Source organism: Zonotrichia albicollis, chromosome 5 (assembly GCF_047830755.1).
Source record: "Zonotrichia albicollis isolate bZonAlb1 chromosome 5, bZonAlb1.hap1, whole genome shotgun sequence".
Classification (NCBI taxonomy): domain Eukaryota; kingdom Metazoa; phylum Chordata; class Aves; order Passeriformes; family Passerellidae; genus Zonotrichia; species Zonotrichia albicollis.
The window spans coordinates 24608146-24624844 of NC_133823.1; the positions used below are offsets into that span (position 1 = coordinate 24608146).

The window sequence follows — 16699 nt, forward strand, 5'->3', positions numbered from 1 at the left end:
AGGGAAGGCTGCCCATGGCAGTACTCTGCCTTTTGATGCTCATGTCTCTTAATTTTAGGCACCAGAGTGATTTTTTTACCTGGGCCATACCTGTGTGAGCAATATAGGCACAAGAGGAGGGAGGTCTCCATTTTACCCTACTTTTATTCCTGCTCTTCTATTGCCTGAATCTGTCTTTGTGCTGGTTGCCCAGGTGCTATGGCCATCAAGAAGGGAGGCAACTTTTTCCGACTGGTCTTTGAATGTATTGTTTAATAGGAGAAAACTTTAGAATGACAGCATTGGTGCCCAGACCTTAGAAAAAAAAAATTGAAAAGTCAACTATCAAAACATATAAAGAATGAATAAATTCAGGACACTGCACTGTGTGAGGGTTCTCTCAAAGAAAGAAAAGAAAAAAAAAAAAAAAAGAAGGTAAGGGAGCCAAAGAGCTTCAGGATGGGTTTAATGATAGTTGTTTACCTCCTTGGAGGCCCTAAGGGATTTCCCTTTGGATGCATCTTGAGCTTGTTCCTAAGAAATTCTTCCCCTGCTTTTTTTTACCACTGTCTTGTCTTTCCCCTTCTCGCCTCATACAGTTAAGAAATGATGAGCCACCTGAGTGCCTTTTTTCAGGATAATTTCAGCTACTTCTTTCTCAGTTAAGATTTTTGAAAAGATCAGGCTCATGTACTCAAATCAGTTTGAAGTGCTTTGCAAGGATGTGGCACAGGAATACTAAATCATTATTCAACATTTGACCAGACATGAAAATAATCCACATTTATAACTAGTTTCCTAAAATGGCCAGCGCAATTGCTGAAATACAGAATAAGAAGGTAGGAAACAACTACTATTTCCACAGACAAGGAGCATCTTACTGAGACAAAGCTACACTGAAACAGGCAATTTTCAGTTCTTTTCAGCAAGCTTTCTACATCCTTTCTTGCCTTTGCACACACAGAAAGCAAATTTTCCATGTCCCTACTACAGGCAAAATGGGGCAAGATTTTAAAGATACAGTTCCACTCCATTCGACTGCAGCAGACTAAAAGAAAAATGAAGTTCAGCACTTAACTGATCCCTCCGCAATATTTCAGAGTAAATTAAAAATCAAAATGTCAAGAGGTTCAATATGTCAGTGGGCCTTTTGACAGAGCAGCCACTTTGAAGCCTAAATGGGAAATGTGCTCTTTTTGAAAACTAAAACCAAATGTGTGCAGCTGCTGCTCTGTTTCAAAATTTGGGCCCTTCATCATTGTATTTCTTTTGCACTAAAATTAGCAAAATATTCTGGCTGCTGTTTTACTTATTCTCAGAGCGGAAAGACTCCCTTTCAAAGAACTGCTGTTTATTAGGATGGCTATTCTTCACAATCTGCATTAAGGTAAAATCTGGGAATCTCACGGTCTGCCTTCTTTCACTGAGCAACACTGTATTTACTGCCCACGATGTGTTTATCTTTGCCTGGCCATCAGCAAATCATTTTTTGTTTTGCCATCTCAGCTTGTATTTGTAGAACAGGAAAGATAATAAATGATAATACTTACATTCTTCACAAAGATGTGGTGAAGATTAATTAGCTCTCGTTCATACAAAGATTGGCAATAGTGATCTGCAGGTTTGCAAAACCTGAAGTGATTGCTATCGCTGCTGTGCTTGACAAAGAAGCACAGCCAAGGACAGGAGCTGGTGCCACTGCAATCATTTACAGGACAGATGATATATGAGGCCTTGAAGAAAACTCCCCAAAAATATCTGCATCTGTACCTAAAACTGGAAGGAAATGCATATGAGGACACGCAGAAGCTGGGTTTGCAGCACAACACTTGCAGGATAGCAACGTGGCAGCTCTATCCCTAGGCATCACAACAAAAGCAGTGTTCCCATCCAGTTGTAAGGTCTCCTTGGAGCCTGCAAGTGCAGTTAGCTGACACAAGAAAGGGTGTCTGGGTGTCATGAAGATATCTGCCACCCCTCAGGGCTCCCAGCCCCCTCACTGAGGCCACAGACATGGGCCTCAGCCCAGCATTAGGCTGGTGCTCTGCCTTGAGGCAGAATTTGGTAAATCTCAGAACTTGTTCAGAACAATGCTGGGAGCAAAAAACTGGATTTGAGGATGCTTCCTCCTGCCCAACAGTCTGCTCCTCACCTAGCCACATGCCCTCTGCTCTCAGCCAGGCAATGTGAACTGACACAGACCTCACACTGGAACCCACCTCAAGCAAGGTGCTCCTTTGCCACTGTGACCATTTCACTCCATGCTGAGTCTCTGTTACCCAGCAGCAGGAACCCACTGCCCCTCACTGCAAACACTTCAGTCTGCTGGAAAAGGCATGTGGATAAGCAATCCAAATTGCACATTCAGTAACCTCCTGGAGTGCATTAAACTTCTCCCTCCTGAACTTTGCATTGGAGGCAGTGATGGACTCATCTTCTCCCACTCACGTACATCTTCCCTGCCAGTCTCTGCATACACATGTACTCTGTGCTCTGCTAAATTGACACCTTTGCTGCTCAGCCTGCTGCACTAGTGAGATCCCTGCAGGCTGTCAATCCAGCAGGTTGAGGTATTTTCATAATGATGCATCTACTGTGGAATGCATTTTTCCTCACAGCTGCCCAACTTGTTCTTTAGGTGCTTTGGAGCATGGCTGGCTTTAGTCTGAGCTTGCTGCAGATGGGGCCATCTCTGTATGAAGAGGCTGAAGGCTGTGCCAGTCTTGTCCTACACCTTCCCCCTGTTCCCTACAGCTTTCCATAGGCTCCAGCTGTCTTATTTTGCTTTCCTCAGCTGTTCCTTGCCACCCTGATAGCTGCTTCTGCCCTCCTGGGCCACTTCACTACCTGTGGCACAGAGGAGACATGCCCAAAATGCAATGAGATGATGGAAAAAAATCTGGAACTCCCCCTGGTCAAAGTGTGGGCTGTGGCTGCTGATGGCAGTGACCAGCAGCTAGTGATGGCCAGGTTCAGGCACTGTAGGTTTCTGGCAATCCCAGCAGATGGGATTTCTGTGGCTGAAGCTTCATTCCTCCTGCAGCCAAAGTGGCATAGAACATCAGTAGGAGATAGCTGCGGAAGATGCTGGTCCTTGCATAACTGGTGACTGCTTCTGTCAAGTCATCTGGTGACACCTGGGTATGTTTTGGAGGGCAATGTTTCTGATTTGCCTGAGATCAAAGCATTCTGTTGAGGACAGGTGAATTTAGCAGAACATGTGTGAGATCTGGGATAATGATACCACAGATACCAACAGGTCTCCAGAGCAGATGGCTGGCCTATCCTTGAAAGACTGGGTATCACAGGGCCCCTCAAACCCCAAGACTTTGCTCTGTGCTTCTTTACTTACTGCATAGCTATGCCTGCAGTGCACTTGCTCCTCTGTCAGCCCTGTACAGACTACCGCCATCTGAAAAAGAAAATGCAGCCAACACTCACTGGTGAGCAATTCCTTCCAGATTGTAACAAAAGCAGCACTGATAAAACTTCCATATTCTGTAAATACATAATTCCTAGCAAGGTTTTTTCAACAGCAGAGATTCAATTACTATATGGTGGACTCCAGGTCGAAGTCTACAGGTTAGATTGTGCAAAGCCAAAAATTCAAGCTGTGGGACATCACCTCCATTTAGTGTTGTGGGCTGAAAGGAAGGATGTGTTTTGGGATATCTGCATTGCAAAGCATATGCAGGTGCCAGTGCAATATTTTATTACTGAGATTAGAATTTACACTTATACCCCAAATTGAGATTGTATTTGTCTGAGAAATTATGGTACCCTGGAAAAAAAAAAAAGCTAAACATCTGCTAATTTAATATGGACTGCGTCCAGTAAATATCCTTTTGGTTTTCTATTTCCAACGAAGATTAATTTTCTGATCAAAGAAAATTTGATCAGAACTGCATAGACAGCGCAATAGCAGTGATATTACATGGCTTGAGGATATGTGTTGTACCTTTGAATCTCTACAGGAAAGGCAGCCAGGAGGGGATGATGATGGCTTGTGGTAGAAGCTCTGCAAGAAATAATAACTCCTCTTTGGTTTTGGAAAGGAGTTATTTTTATGTATTTTTTTCCTGCTGTCAATCAGAGAAATCCTTTCCTCACTTTGAAAGAACAGACAGTTTTATGCCTGTAAAACTCTTGGGATGCCTTGGTTGAACCCTGTGCTAGTTACAATTATCAGTATTCTGATTTCTTTTATAAAGTCCAATAGAGATGAACAGTACCTTACAATCACTTTAGTGTTATAAACTATGTTAACAAGATTAACCTCCATTCTCCCATGTTTCTGCCAAAGGATAGTCTCCTTCTTCTTCCCCTGCCACTTCCACCTATTCCTGATAGAGCAGCTTTTGCCATCACAGGTAGCATCCCATCCACACAAGTTCTGAGTGGTTTCTGGTTAGCCTTCACCAATCATTTTGCAATATTGCTCTCCTTGCTCTTCTACTACCCTACATTAAATATTCGATGCTCCACAATGCTTGTTAACTCCATGGTTTGCTACTAATATCTGGGTCTGAATGGAGACATCTTACTCCGAGTATTCCCAGCACCATCTGCTGCCTTTCTTTATTTCCATTTCTAGAAAGGGTTTTTGCTGATATCTGAGAAGCAGGGGAGGAATCTGTATATGGTTGACACAAATCCCAGAAAACATTTGTCTGTTTGTCTTATGCACTAATTAGCACAGACTTGGTCAAAAGTGTTCTGAACTTTTTAAAATTTATTTTACTCATTTCTATAGCATCTATCACCATGACAGCAGTGTGCTTCAATGGCAGGAAATTAAAACACATAATGCAGGCAGCTAATCAAATGCAGAAGCAGACAGAAGAATTTTGCACAGAGTCCTCAGTGTTGCTACGGTCCTGCTTTGACAGACAGTTTCCCTTTCTGCAAGGAAAAAAAGATGTTTTGTTTGTTTCAAATTCCCTTTTCCCTTGCAAGCATAAACGTGAAATTATCTTCCTCTGTTGGGATGTCTTATTTATTTTCCTGCTAGTGGCTGCTAAAGCAGATGATGTTTAATTATTTGGAGGTTTTCATTCATGGCTTGGGCAGTTTAGCATGGGGATTAAGGGAGGACTGGTGCAGACTGACCTGTGCTGTTGAGGTGCAGCCTGGTCTCAGTAGCTCAGTGCCCCCATGGCCCGACTGCCCCCCGCAGCTGCCCAGGCTCTGCCACATCTCCCTTCCATGCCGAGTCAACAGGGCCTTGATTCGCCTTGTCCTCTGGGGCTGTGCTGGAGTGAGGAGGTCTCTGCACATGGGCAAAGGGCAGAATGCCATCTCAAGGCTCCCGGCATGCAGCACACTTCTCTGGCAGGAGCAGGTGGAAGGGCAGCTGTCCAGCTTGTTCCCACACACCAGGCTGCCTGCTCAGCCAGGCAGCAGGGCTGGTAAGAGGTTTCAGCAGCCAGGAACACCTTCTGAGCAGAGAAGAGAGGCTAAACCTGTCCAGTTAAAGGGGGCCCCAAGCTGGCAAGGCTGTGCTTTATTGTTTTGCCTTTGGGGCAGCAGGGAAAGGACTGGGAGCTTCTTTTTCTGGATAGAAGTCACTGAGCCAGTGAACTGTTATGATTAAATCATTCACCTAATAAGGGAAGACTGAGGGACTGAGCCAGGATGAGAACAGGAGGGTTGTGCAATGGAACCCAATTGAATGGATGGATGAGGACAGGTGCAAGAAGAAGTCCAATAGGAAAACAATTACAAGCAAATCTCTCAAATCTTGGAAAACTGGGGGTTTTTTCCAGGATCCCAACTAAATCTCTTGTCTGAGCTTCACGAAGCTTTTTATTTTAGCAGCGTTTGAACACAAGTGTTACTGCAGTTCAACTGCATTTCATGATTTTTCTACCTTTCCAGGATGCAGCCAATTCATGACTCTGCATGTTGCAACCCTTTGCCATGGGCATCATTTGCATGCAAACCTAAATCCCTCCAACCCAAGCTTGTGGCAGTAATGAGTCGGGAATCATCAGCTCAGCTTGTCCATGGCAACATGTGAGTACCAGATTTAGGGATAAAACTTTGTTCATGTGATCCCCTTTGTTCTGGACACTGGACTGTGTGGTGTGACGCTCACCTCTCTCTTCAGCACATGAGGTTTTCCTGGTGTGAAGTGGTAGCCTGTAGTTAGGGCATATGTTTATGACTATCTACATACTGGGGTAAGAAGCACAGTCATGTGATGGGAGCAGTGTTTTGGGCCTCAGGTGTTCAGATAATGGCTATATTGTTTAAAAAGGAAGCTTTTTAAGAAAAACGTGAAAAAGAATGTATTTCAAATAAGTGTAACATGGCTTATTTGTAGGAACAAATAAAATTATTTTGGCCTGTTTTTAACTTTGACAGGAACCCTTTGAGTTGTTCACATAAGGTATTGCATGTGTCAATCACAGCCTGGCTGCTGGTGGATACTTCAATTTGAACTCCGCTAACTTCTCTTTTACACTTTCACCAAATCATCATCTATACTATAGTTTCCAGATGATTTCTTTAGGGTAACAGTATTTTAGCAAACCCAGTATTTGTATTATTCTCCTTGCACCTAAGTTTGTTTTTCTTGTATTCTTTTGAGTCAAAAGTTTGAACAGCTACCATACCTACAAAGGAGCATCCTTAATGGGAAGCTTTCCTAATAAGTTTTATTTAGTCTTAAAAATTGAGATGCATTTTTTTCTTGACCAGCACCAATAAAATGTCTGCCACATTATTTGCATGAATCATGCAAAGCTTGAGTTCTTCCCTGAACCTAGTTTTTTTGTTTTGCTCTTGCAAGCTAAGTCTGGATTTCATGAAGCCATTGAGAAACTCATTTCTTAAATCCAAATACTAGCATTAACAGTCTAACTTATCTCAAAATAATTACATTGCTCCTACCTCAGGTTGTAAACTGGGGTGTGCTGTTAAACAGCTGTTGGGTTTCATTGTCCAAATTAACAGAACGATGCAATGTGCACAGCAATCAGGTCCTTTCCACAGTGTGAGATGCTCCACAAATCTAAGAGACTCATTATTTGGCCATCCATTCAGATATATATAAGAGAAAATAATTTACCATACTAATGAATACATTAGTCTCTTTTTTAGTTCTCCACCTAGCATTTTTTAGTTATTTACTTGACTAATTACTGGAAAACACTCACGATTTTGTGGGGCTGTTTTACCCAAGTAGCATTATTTCCTGCTGTAAAAGGCACAGCAAGGTTAAATACCAAATGCCACTTGATGTGATTTTTGCAGAGATTTTGGGCATATGGAGCAACAAAAGTGCCTGAGGCCATCATCAGCTCCTCTTGGCATCCATAATCAGGAGGAGGGAGTTGATTGTCTTTCCTTTCCATAACCCTGTGTTTAAGTTGGAACTATACAAACTATTTTATGCGATAATGTCTCGGTGAAACTTTCATTTTGTGTACACAGCCAGACTGTCTCTCCTTGCTTGGAAAACTGATTTTATATCATAGCATTTTTCTCTTGTCTCTGTTTCATATTTCAGGTGTCAGTCTAGAGGCTGCTATTTTAGAGTTTTTTCCTTTCCTTGCATGCTTGCTTTAAAACAATTTGTGGATATTGAGTGTTAGGTATGTTAAATGGCTAAAACACAGGACATTGATGTGGATTCAACAGAAATGGATTTCAGACTGCAGCTACCACGGCAGCTTCACATGCTAATGTTGGAAGGTATCATAGTTTCTGCAGTAGGCAATGTTAGCACCTGAGTACTACTTGCTTTTGGTCAGGCTCAGACTAAAGTCTGCTTCAACTTTTTTCTTAATTCTCTTGGCTGCAGATACTTAGAGTTTTCTGTTCTTGGAAACAAATCAAAGTTTGTCTTCCGGTCATCCAAGGAGAATAGCTTATGAACCCTATAGTAAACCTGTATGAACATAATCACACAGCACTCTTCAAAAATTTAAGCAATCTCCAAAAGCTTTTTGCTTCGTAGGGAATGGGTGGAGCTCACAAGTGCCTACTAAGGGTAATGGGCTCTAAATTTCATCTCTATTCTTTGATCCACGGGGCAATTCCTCTCAACCTGATCCCAAACTCTGCAGCAAACTGTTGTATTTAAAAGCCCTTGGGAGAGTATTTCATGGAATGGAGATTAGAAAGCAAGAACAGAAAACTGGAAAGTGCTTCGTGGTGTCTCTTTAACAGCTTAGGATTGATTCATTTTAGCATTTGTGTCTGGGTTGTATTCACTGCTGCCTCATAGATCAATGGCACGGCGAAGTCCCAGCTCTCGTTGATGCAGCATATGGGAATGGGATCCATTATCTTTAGTTCCCAAGACTATAAAACGTCTAATAAACTCAGCAGCAAGAGTGCCAGATTTGTGCAGCACTGCCAGCTGCTCCAGCCTTGTTGTCTATAAAGCTATGTTTTTGGTTTCATTATTGATGGAGAATGCTGATTTTCAAGCAAATTATGTCACTTGCAGATTTGAGGCACTTCACTAATGCATCAATGATACTGGAGGGTTGAATGAGGTTAAAGGTAAGGGAAAACCAGTCAGAAAAGAGTCCCTGTCACCTCTAGGGTGAATGCATGATTCACCTGGCTTACTTCACCTTTGGAAACTAGGAGGCCTCCAAAGTTGTGCCTGTGAGAATTTTAAATTAATACCTGTTGCAGCAGAGAGGGGAAAATGAAAATTGTGCATATCAGAGCAAGAAGGAGACCCAGTTGTGATAGATTAGGGCTCACAGGAGCAGCAAAGACTCTTGGTGGAATCCCATTCACCCTAGTGCTCTCCAAACCCATCCCTCCTTCTCTTCTGCCAGCCAGTATCTGGAGCAAAAAAAGAGGAGAAATTCTCAGTTCACCACTAATTAAAAAATATTTGCTCATTATCCCATAAGCCTCTTTCTCCCATTTAGCTTCCTTCTCCCATGTCAGCATGACTTGTAAAGGTGACTTCAGCTGCTGTGCTTTCTCTTGCAGGGAGGGAGGGAGGGAAGGAGGGAGGGATTCATGCTGCAATGAGAAATCAATTTAAATTCACATGGGCACAGTGAATCCTTAATCAAATCAGCAAACTCAGGCTGGCTGCAGGAATCTGAGTAGGAAGTTCAAACATCGCAGTCCCAAATGTTCATTCTCTATCACAGAATTCACGTCAGGGTGTCCCTGAGCATTAATCTGCTGCTCCAGCACTTTTCTCAGTCTCTTTCCCAGCTACATTATAATTTGCTCCCTAGCTTACATTTGTCTCTCTCCTATTTTTCACACTCACCATTCCATAGCTCCTGCTATACCTTTAGAATAAATTCTATAGTCACCCTAAAAATGGTGCAAAACATGATTTTGCACAAGAACATGGTGAGTGGGTGTCATGGTTTGAGCCTGGCACAGAGCCAGTGCCCCCCATGAAAATGCCCTCACCCTGGTGTCTGCTGTGAGATGTGACCAGGAATAAGCAAAACAGGCTTTAGCTTAAAACATAAAGAACACTTTATTACCTAAACTACAGGAAAATAGGGAAAGACCATAAGGAAAAGAAAAAAAATTGAAAACCTTACAAAAACCACTTTCCTCCTCCCCACTACCTGACTTTCCCAATCCGATACATTCTCTCAAAACACCCAACTGCCCAGCCTGGCACGACACTTTAGTATACTCAAACTTCAGTTCATGAAGAGGAAAGGAGTCCTTCTTGTTCCATAGGCTTCCCCTGGAAACACACTGAAACCTCGTGTGCTTCCCTGTCACTTCGGCACCGCCCGGAAAAAGTCCTTTTGCCGCTTGTGACATCTTCCTTCCATGCCCAGTGCTCTCACCACTGACGCATGGACCAGAGCTGCTTTTAGGGTTGTCTTTCAAGGATGCCTTGTCTCACTCCAAAAAGGCACAGTCTCTGCTTTGGGACATCTGTCCCCCCCATATTTTTCCAACCCCCTGGGGCCGGGGGGTCCTCACGAATGAACCCTCCTGGTTTTGAGCCACTGCTTCCCCCTAAATGCAGTCTCTGTGTCACAGGAACAACTGAGTCCATGGCCACAAGAAAAGTCCAGCCAAAAGGCCACTCCAAATCATCGCTCCCCATTCAATCATCTCCACGTTCTTCGGGCCAGGTCCTTGTCTCATCTCATCTCTCATCTCCCTTCTTATTCAGCTTCGAGGAGGATTAGCATTTTTTGCAAGGCCCCAATCATGAAAGAAAGGGGTTAAAGCTTTCAGTCTCTGTCTGTCCCGGGACGATGATACTCCCACACGTGCTGCTGCTGCGGCCGGCCGGGCTGCACCCTTCCCCCCCTTTCTCCTCCTGGGCTGGCTGCTATCACATTCCGTCTCGCCGACTCTCCCTCTCTCTCCCTCCTGGGGGGGGGGGAATGGCTGCCCGATGTCTCTTGGGGCTCCTCCACCCTTCCATCCTTGAGAGCTTTCTCACCCCCATCTCTGTCCAGGCCCCGGGCCTACCGCATGGCTGCCCCTCCCCCGCCCAGCAGCAAGGCTGGACAGGGGAGGGTGATCTGACCTCTTCGCAGCGACGTCCCAAGAGAGCCTGCCAAGGGCAGTGCCCTGCTTTTTAACCCCTGTGTATTCTCGGAGGTGTGTCCAAACTTCACTGGCTACACCAGGTGTCAGTATGAAACTCAGAACATCCATTGGTTTGACCACAGCATCCCAGAATTCCCACTCCTTCCTGGTCAAACCACCACAGTGGGGCAACAGCTTCCTACTCTGCTTTTCTTGCTCCCTGTGCATTGTCACTAGGGGCATGTTGCAGTTCCTGACAGTATTAGTTTTTATTGCTTTCTTTACTCCTCTGGGACATGGAGATCAAGCACAGCTAGGCAACATTTTCAGTCTCTTGTGTCTTTAGTTTAGGCACTTCAAAATCAGCAGCAGACACTCAATTGGAAGCTAATACAAGCCAGCATCCACAGCTCCCATTTAATCCACTGACTATGGATTCCTTTGATCATTGTCTAGATATTATTTCTTGAAAAGAGAATCCTGTATCCCACGGGCAGGATCAGTTTCTGTATCTTGGATATCTTGGACAAGAGAAACCAAAATTTGTAGTATTAATGCTGGCATAAATGCAGAAGGAAATGTTCCCTTGAGTCTTACCTGGGCTAAGGTGTGTGGGAGTGGTGATTAGAGCAGCTATCACACAAGCTGGTAGGGAGGCTGGTCTTGGCCTGCAAGTCTGCTGTCACTGCCCCATGCCCACTGGCTCCTGACAGCCTTCCTAGGGCATTTCCGAAGCCTCAGTCTCTGCCATCAAGAGCTGCAGCACTGGGAAAAACCTGCTAAATGCTGTTGTGTTCCTGCCAATGATTCTGCAAGGAGCAGAGAGAAAGAAGCCAGGAATTGTGAGCCAGGAATTTCTTTTAAAGAATGCAGACCAGAGGTTTTGTGCAAACTACTCTCTTCAATTATTTAATACTTCCTGTAATTACTGAGTACTTAAAAATATTCTGGGGAATAATTTCTGGGCTCTTCTGTTATTCCTTTCTATTTATTGCTACAAAAGGTCTCAGCCATTAGAAATGCTAAAGGGAGACTTTCATAAAAATTAGGGAGATAGCAACGGCGTGTTTGACAAAAATACGAATTCTGCTTGAAGTGCAGCTGTATGTCCTGATCAGAAGACACTAAGAGCTGGAGGATTTGTTACTTCTATTGATACCTTGTTCAGAGCTTTAGCCCCTTTTTCTTAAAAATGTATTCTTATTCTGTCAATTTGTCTTTCTTGAGACTCCAGTTACTGGGTCTTGTTACCTCCCATGCTAAAACCCTTCATGGCTCACTAATAGCACACTGTAATCAAGTTACCTTTCAATCTTTTTCTTTTTTTTTTTTTCTTTTTGATAGGCTAAACAGATTGTGTTCTGTTTTTTACTTTAGAGCACTTTCTTCAGATCTTAAACTATTTTTGTGGCACTTGCTGTGGTGGTTTTTTTTTCCTGTCTTGCTACACCCTTGTTAAAAAAGATAAACTGCGGAGCTGAGCTATCAGGAAATGGCCTCAACTATATACAACCTAAGAAGCCCATGCCTAAATCTGCTCACATTCCTTTCTTTTTCTATAGAAATTAATTTACCTCCTTTTAGTGCAGCTTTGCCCTCACAATTCGTCTTCAGCTGCTTCTGCATTATGTCTTTAAAACCATTGCTGATATTGTGGGATTACCCTGCTTTTCCATTTCTAGGAGTGGCTTCCACTCTGCATCCCTACCCTTTTCACAGGCCTGTATTTAGATACAATTTGTTTGAGTGAGCCTACCTTACGAAATGTTGCACCATCTTCTACATGATTTACAGTTTCTCTGAAGCACTTTTTTCCACTATCACCAAATAGAGGATTCTGATCTAGTTCCTCTGATTCCAGCTCCACAGCAGATCTGCCCTGGGAAAGGACTGTAGTCCATGGGAGATCATAGAGTGAATCGCCAGGGCGTCTCTCTTTCAGCCAATAAAATGGAGGGAAATTAACTCCTTGGCTTCATCAGAATATTTGGTACTGTTTGCCCCATCCTTGAGGAAGAACTCTCACCTCATTTAGGTGCAGCTTGGGTAGAAAATGCTTTCAATATGTTGGTCACTTCTGACCTGCAGCAGAAACACCTCTGTTTGAATCTCACTAAAAACACCTCACTTCTTCATTTAATGCAATTTTTACTGATATTGTGGAGTGCTTATTTTTTAACCATCTCACTGTACAGTATTAAGTGAAGCACCTGACAAGGAAAGAAAGATTGCTGAATCAGTAAATCCATCATCAAAAAAAGGAATATTTTTTGAGACAGGATTTCCATTTATAAGAATGCTGACTGACATTAATTATCACTTAAAATCTGTATCAGCATTTCCATTTGGCATAAGAATTATGCCAGACATCTTCTTCAGCAGTAAGAAAAATGCCATGCAACCTCCATGTTAGCTCCCCAGTGGTTGCTCAGGTGTTATCTGCAGCCACACGTGGGTGTTGCCCTGTGACAGAAATGGAAGGTATTGCCCTCTGCTTTTAGCATACCTTGATTTTCCAATTGGGTTTGCATGCTCAGGCCTTTGTTTTGCTGCTCAACTCCACTTTATGAGCAGGGCAGGATGATTTATTAAGGACTTCAAGAGGGAGACACAAGGGTCACAAGCTGCTCTGCTCCTGCAGGGCTGGCCAAGCCCCCTCCCCGTCTGCTCGGAAGCCGCGAAGCCGCAATTTTTACAACACATGGTGGTGGTGGTGCAGGAAGGCACTCACCCATTAAAATGCTTCCAGTGCTTGTCCCTGTGACTTAAATACAGGCTTTTGGTTTTCCAGGCAAGGGTTTCAGAGATGTCCATTTCTTCCTCTGTTGGTTTGGTTTTTCTTCCTTTGCACATTGTTATTCCTTACATTTCTTAAAGCTCCACAAACTGTAAGCTTACAGTGAAGGCATGCTGGTAAATGATTTATAGAGGGTCCTACAAATCATGTCACAGAGAGTGCAACCCCTTCCCCCACAGCAACAGTCATCATTTCAGAGCAGCACAGTCTTCAAGGGAGCTAAGCTGTCCTTTTGCTGCTGAGATTTAGGAAACCAAACAGTAAAATGCAGCTAGAAGTGAGAGAAAACAAGCCACAATAACAACCTGGCATTTAAGTTTCAGCAGGGTTTAAGGTGGCCTCACAGTAACTCTTGCTTATCACTGAGGTTCTATTATAGCATTATCAGCTATCCGTATGTTGTTTTACTGCCTTTACAGATACATAATATGGACCTATGTCAGCAAGAAGTTAAAATTTCTTCAAGGATTAAAAAGCAAGCAGAAATTTCTACCAGTTAAATGAACTGCAAAAATCCTCATTTTTAATTGTGGTCTTGGCTATACCCAACCAGTCAAACCTCAGAGTGCTTGGAGCAGACCTGAGAGAACAGTTTGGCTCTGTGACACCAACCTTGGGACTTTTCAGCCAGAGAGCTCTCAGCATCACTCCACGAAGACATCACATATGAGGCTCCAAAGGGCATGTGGCAATGCCCATGGGTACAAAAAATGTTTAAAAAACCCTCAACCCCCCCCAGGCTCCCAAACATGGAGAAAGAATGTTCTTACCCTGCTGCCCCCTTCAGCAGCTGGTGCAGCTCCCAGGCATCCACATGTACTTTGGTATCAGGCTATCAGCGTAGGAAGTTTGGGGAACCAGCTTGGTCTCTCTCTCTGGAGTGTGGTGAATATTAAACACTTGTAAAATTGCCTATGCTGCTGTCCCCTTTCCCTTGTTCTCTGTGTTGATGACAAAATCACAGAATAATTCAGGCTGGGAGGGACTCAAGAATCACCTGCACAAAGCAGCACCAATTAAATGAGGTTGTGCCAAGCATTGACCATATAGAGTCCTTACACTGCTGAGGATGGAGACCGCAGGTTCTGTGGGCTCTTGATCCAGTATCTTGACTTCCCTTCCTGTGAAAAAAAAAAATAATTCAAATATTTAATTCAAATTTCCTGCATACCAATTTGTATCCATTGCTGCTTCTCCTATCCTCCTGCACCTCTCAGAAGAGTCCAGTTCAGATTTTATTTTGGCCAACCTTCAGACAGTGCTCCAGGTCAAACAAAGCAAAGATCCATACCTTGACAGCTCTGTTGATTTTAGGGCTCCCAAAGAGTTAATGCAATGATGCCTCACAAGGAAACCTGTTCTGGTGCCTAGAGAGGAACAATTTTTGTGCACTGAAATAACTGGATTAACATTGTAATTTAAACAAAATATTTTACCAAGGCAGTTGCCAAACAGTAGAAATGAAAGAGGTTTTTTGTTTTTTACTAAATTAAAAGTTCCTCTTGGGCTGGGAGGGTGAATGTTTGTAACCAAGCTCTGCCCTCTTTAAAAAACCAAAACATTGCTGAGCTATGGACCAATGTCTTAGTAAGATGCACAATCTCCTTAATGGAAAAGTGAATTCTAGCAACTGTGATGCTCTCTCTCTGATGAGGATACTTAGCTGTGATGGTGTGGAATAAAGTGCTTTATTACACTACAGTGAACCACACTGCTAGTGCTGAGGATATGGTTAATGCAAGTACAGAGAAATTACACAGTGTCTGTTTTGACTTTGTGATTTCCTCTGATGGACACACAGCCTTCAGGCCAAGCGCTTGGAGAGTTTTGTGTCATGCCATTTTCTCCAATTACTAGCTAGGCTTTTCCTCCAAAGAACCTGGTGGCAGTGGCTCACTCACAAACCCAGCATTTACAGCAAGGAATTCAAGGGGCTTGCCTCCCCCATCCAGAATCCTTCATTTCAATCTCATTTTCCTTTAATGACACGCTAGCCATTTGAACACATTAACTGGTGTCACCTGCAAATGCAGGAAACAGCAAAATCAACACCTCCCGGCCTGGGATTGCCTCTGGGCTTTGTGAGCTCAGCCTTCATCCTCCAGGCAAGGTTCCTGTTCCCTGGTTAAGGTCCTCCTCAGCTCCCTATGCAGAGCTTTGCTGGGGAAGGCAGGGCATGGTGCCACTGGGGGAAGGACAGGGCGGGCAGGGCCAGCTGCTCCTGCTGGAAAACTGCTCTCCCCGTGTCAAAGGCTGCTGCGGGAGGGAGACAGAGAGGCGAATTCCCCAGGGAAGCACACAGCACAGCCCCATGCATTCAATTACAGCGCCCTTGAATGGCAGTTTATAAGAAAGCCTTGCTATTTCTGTACTGCTGATGCTGGCTTGGGGTTGGTTTGTCTTTTTGCTTGTTTTTCCAGCAAGACAGTCTGGGACAAAGTTATCTGAAGGAGCAGAGGGACTGTCAGAGGTAAAGTCTTGGGTTCCAGTTATATACCTGTGCATTTTACACATTGAATAAGGGTAGGTAATCTAAGTATTCAACACACATGCATATATACATACACACATACCTATAGAAAGGGACTACTTTGCACCACAGCCTCTCCTCACTGAAGTCCCCAACAGAGTATGATGCTCTACTTCACTGTTTAAATCTCTCTTGCTGTCAATCCACAGAATGTTTGTTTTTCCCACCCCTACTGAACCTTGCTTGTTATGTGGAGCTGAGTTATTGCAATGGTCTGGCTTCAAATCTGTCTCGGTTTTGTCCAGGCAATGAGGAAATACATGCAAAAAGAGTCTCCAAGGAAAACTGACCGTGGAAAATTCAGCTTAAGGAGCATTAAAAGAATTTACTGCTGTCACATGAAAACCAACAGGAGAAATTACATCTCCCACAGCAAGCTCCTTCTGGAGGCATTTCCATTCTGGTGAAGGGAGGGAGTGTCCACCCAAGTGAGGCCACCTTGGAAGCTCCCAGCAGCATGTGGCCATCCTTGCCCATCCATCCACCCTTCGCTGAGCCCACCTGAGCGCTGTGGAAATGCAATTAAGGCAATCCAGCAATGGGAGGAAAGTCAGCAGCTGCTCTTTGCTAGCAGCTGTCATCTCCCAGCTGATGTGAGGGACATTTCCCTGGAAGGCAGGGTGGTTTGCCCTGACCCCACCCCTGTATCGCCTGCAGCCACAAGCACTGTGCATCCAGGGCTTTCTCAGTGTCCCCTCTGTCTCCTGGTAGTTTTCTGGTTGTTGCCTTTTGTCAGGCAGAACGCAGGATTTGCACTCCTCATTGACCCAGAGAAGGTCTTGAGGGGCTATTTTGTCTTCTTTCATCCAGGCACTCCTGTTTCCTAGCTCCTAGCCCAAAACTCAAGGGTAAACCAGCACTCGGGACCATTGCCCTTGAGAACTGCCTGAGAGACC

The 16699-nt window shown here is 44.0% G+C and overlaps 1 protein-coding gene across 1 annotated transcript in view; it reads left to right on the top strand.

Moving 5' to 3' along the window:
- The window catches only part of LOC113458963 (CXXC-type zinc finger protein 4), a 184918-nt gene extending 170829 nt beyond the window's left edge, over positions 1–14089 (top strand). Inside the window, exons 4-5 of the transcript XR_012580404.1 lie at positions 5857–5994; positions 13693–14089. The gene's annotated coding sequence lies outside the window, so the exon portion shown is untranslated. The remainder of the gene's footprint in view (positions 1–5856; positions 5995–13692) is intronic.
- The last annotated feature ends 2610 nt before the right edge of the window (positions 14090–16699 follow it).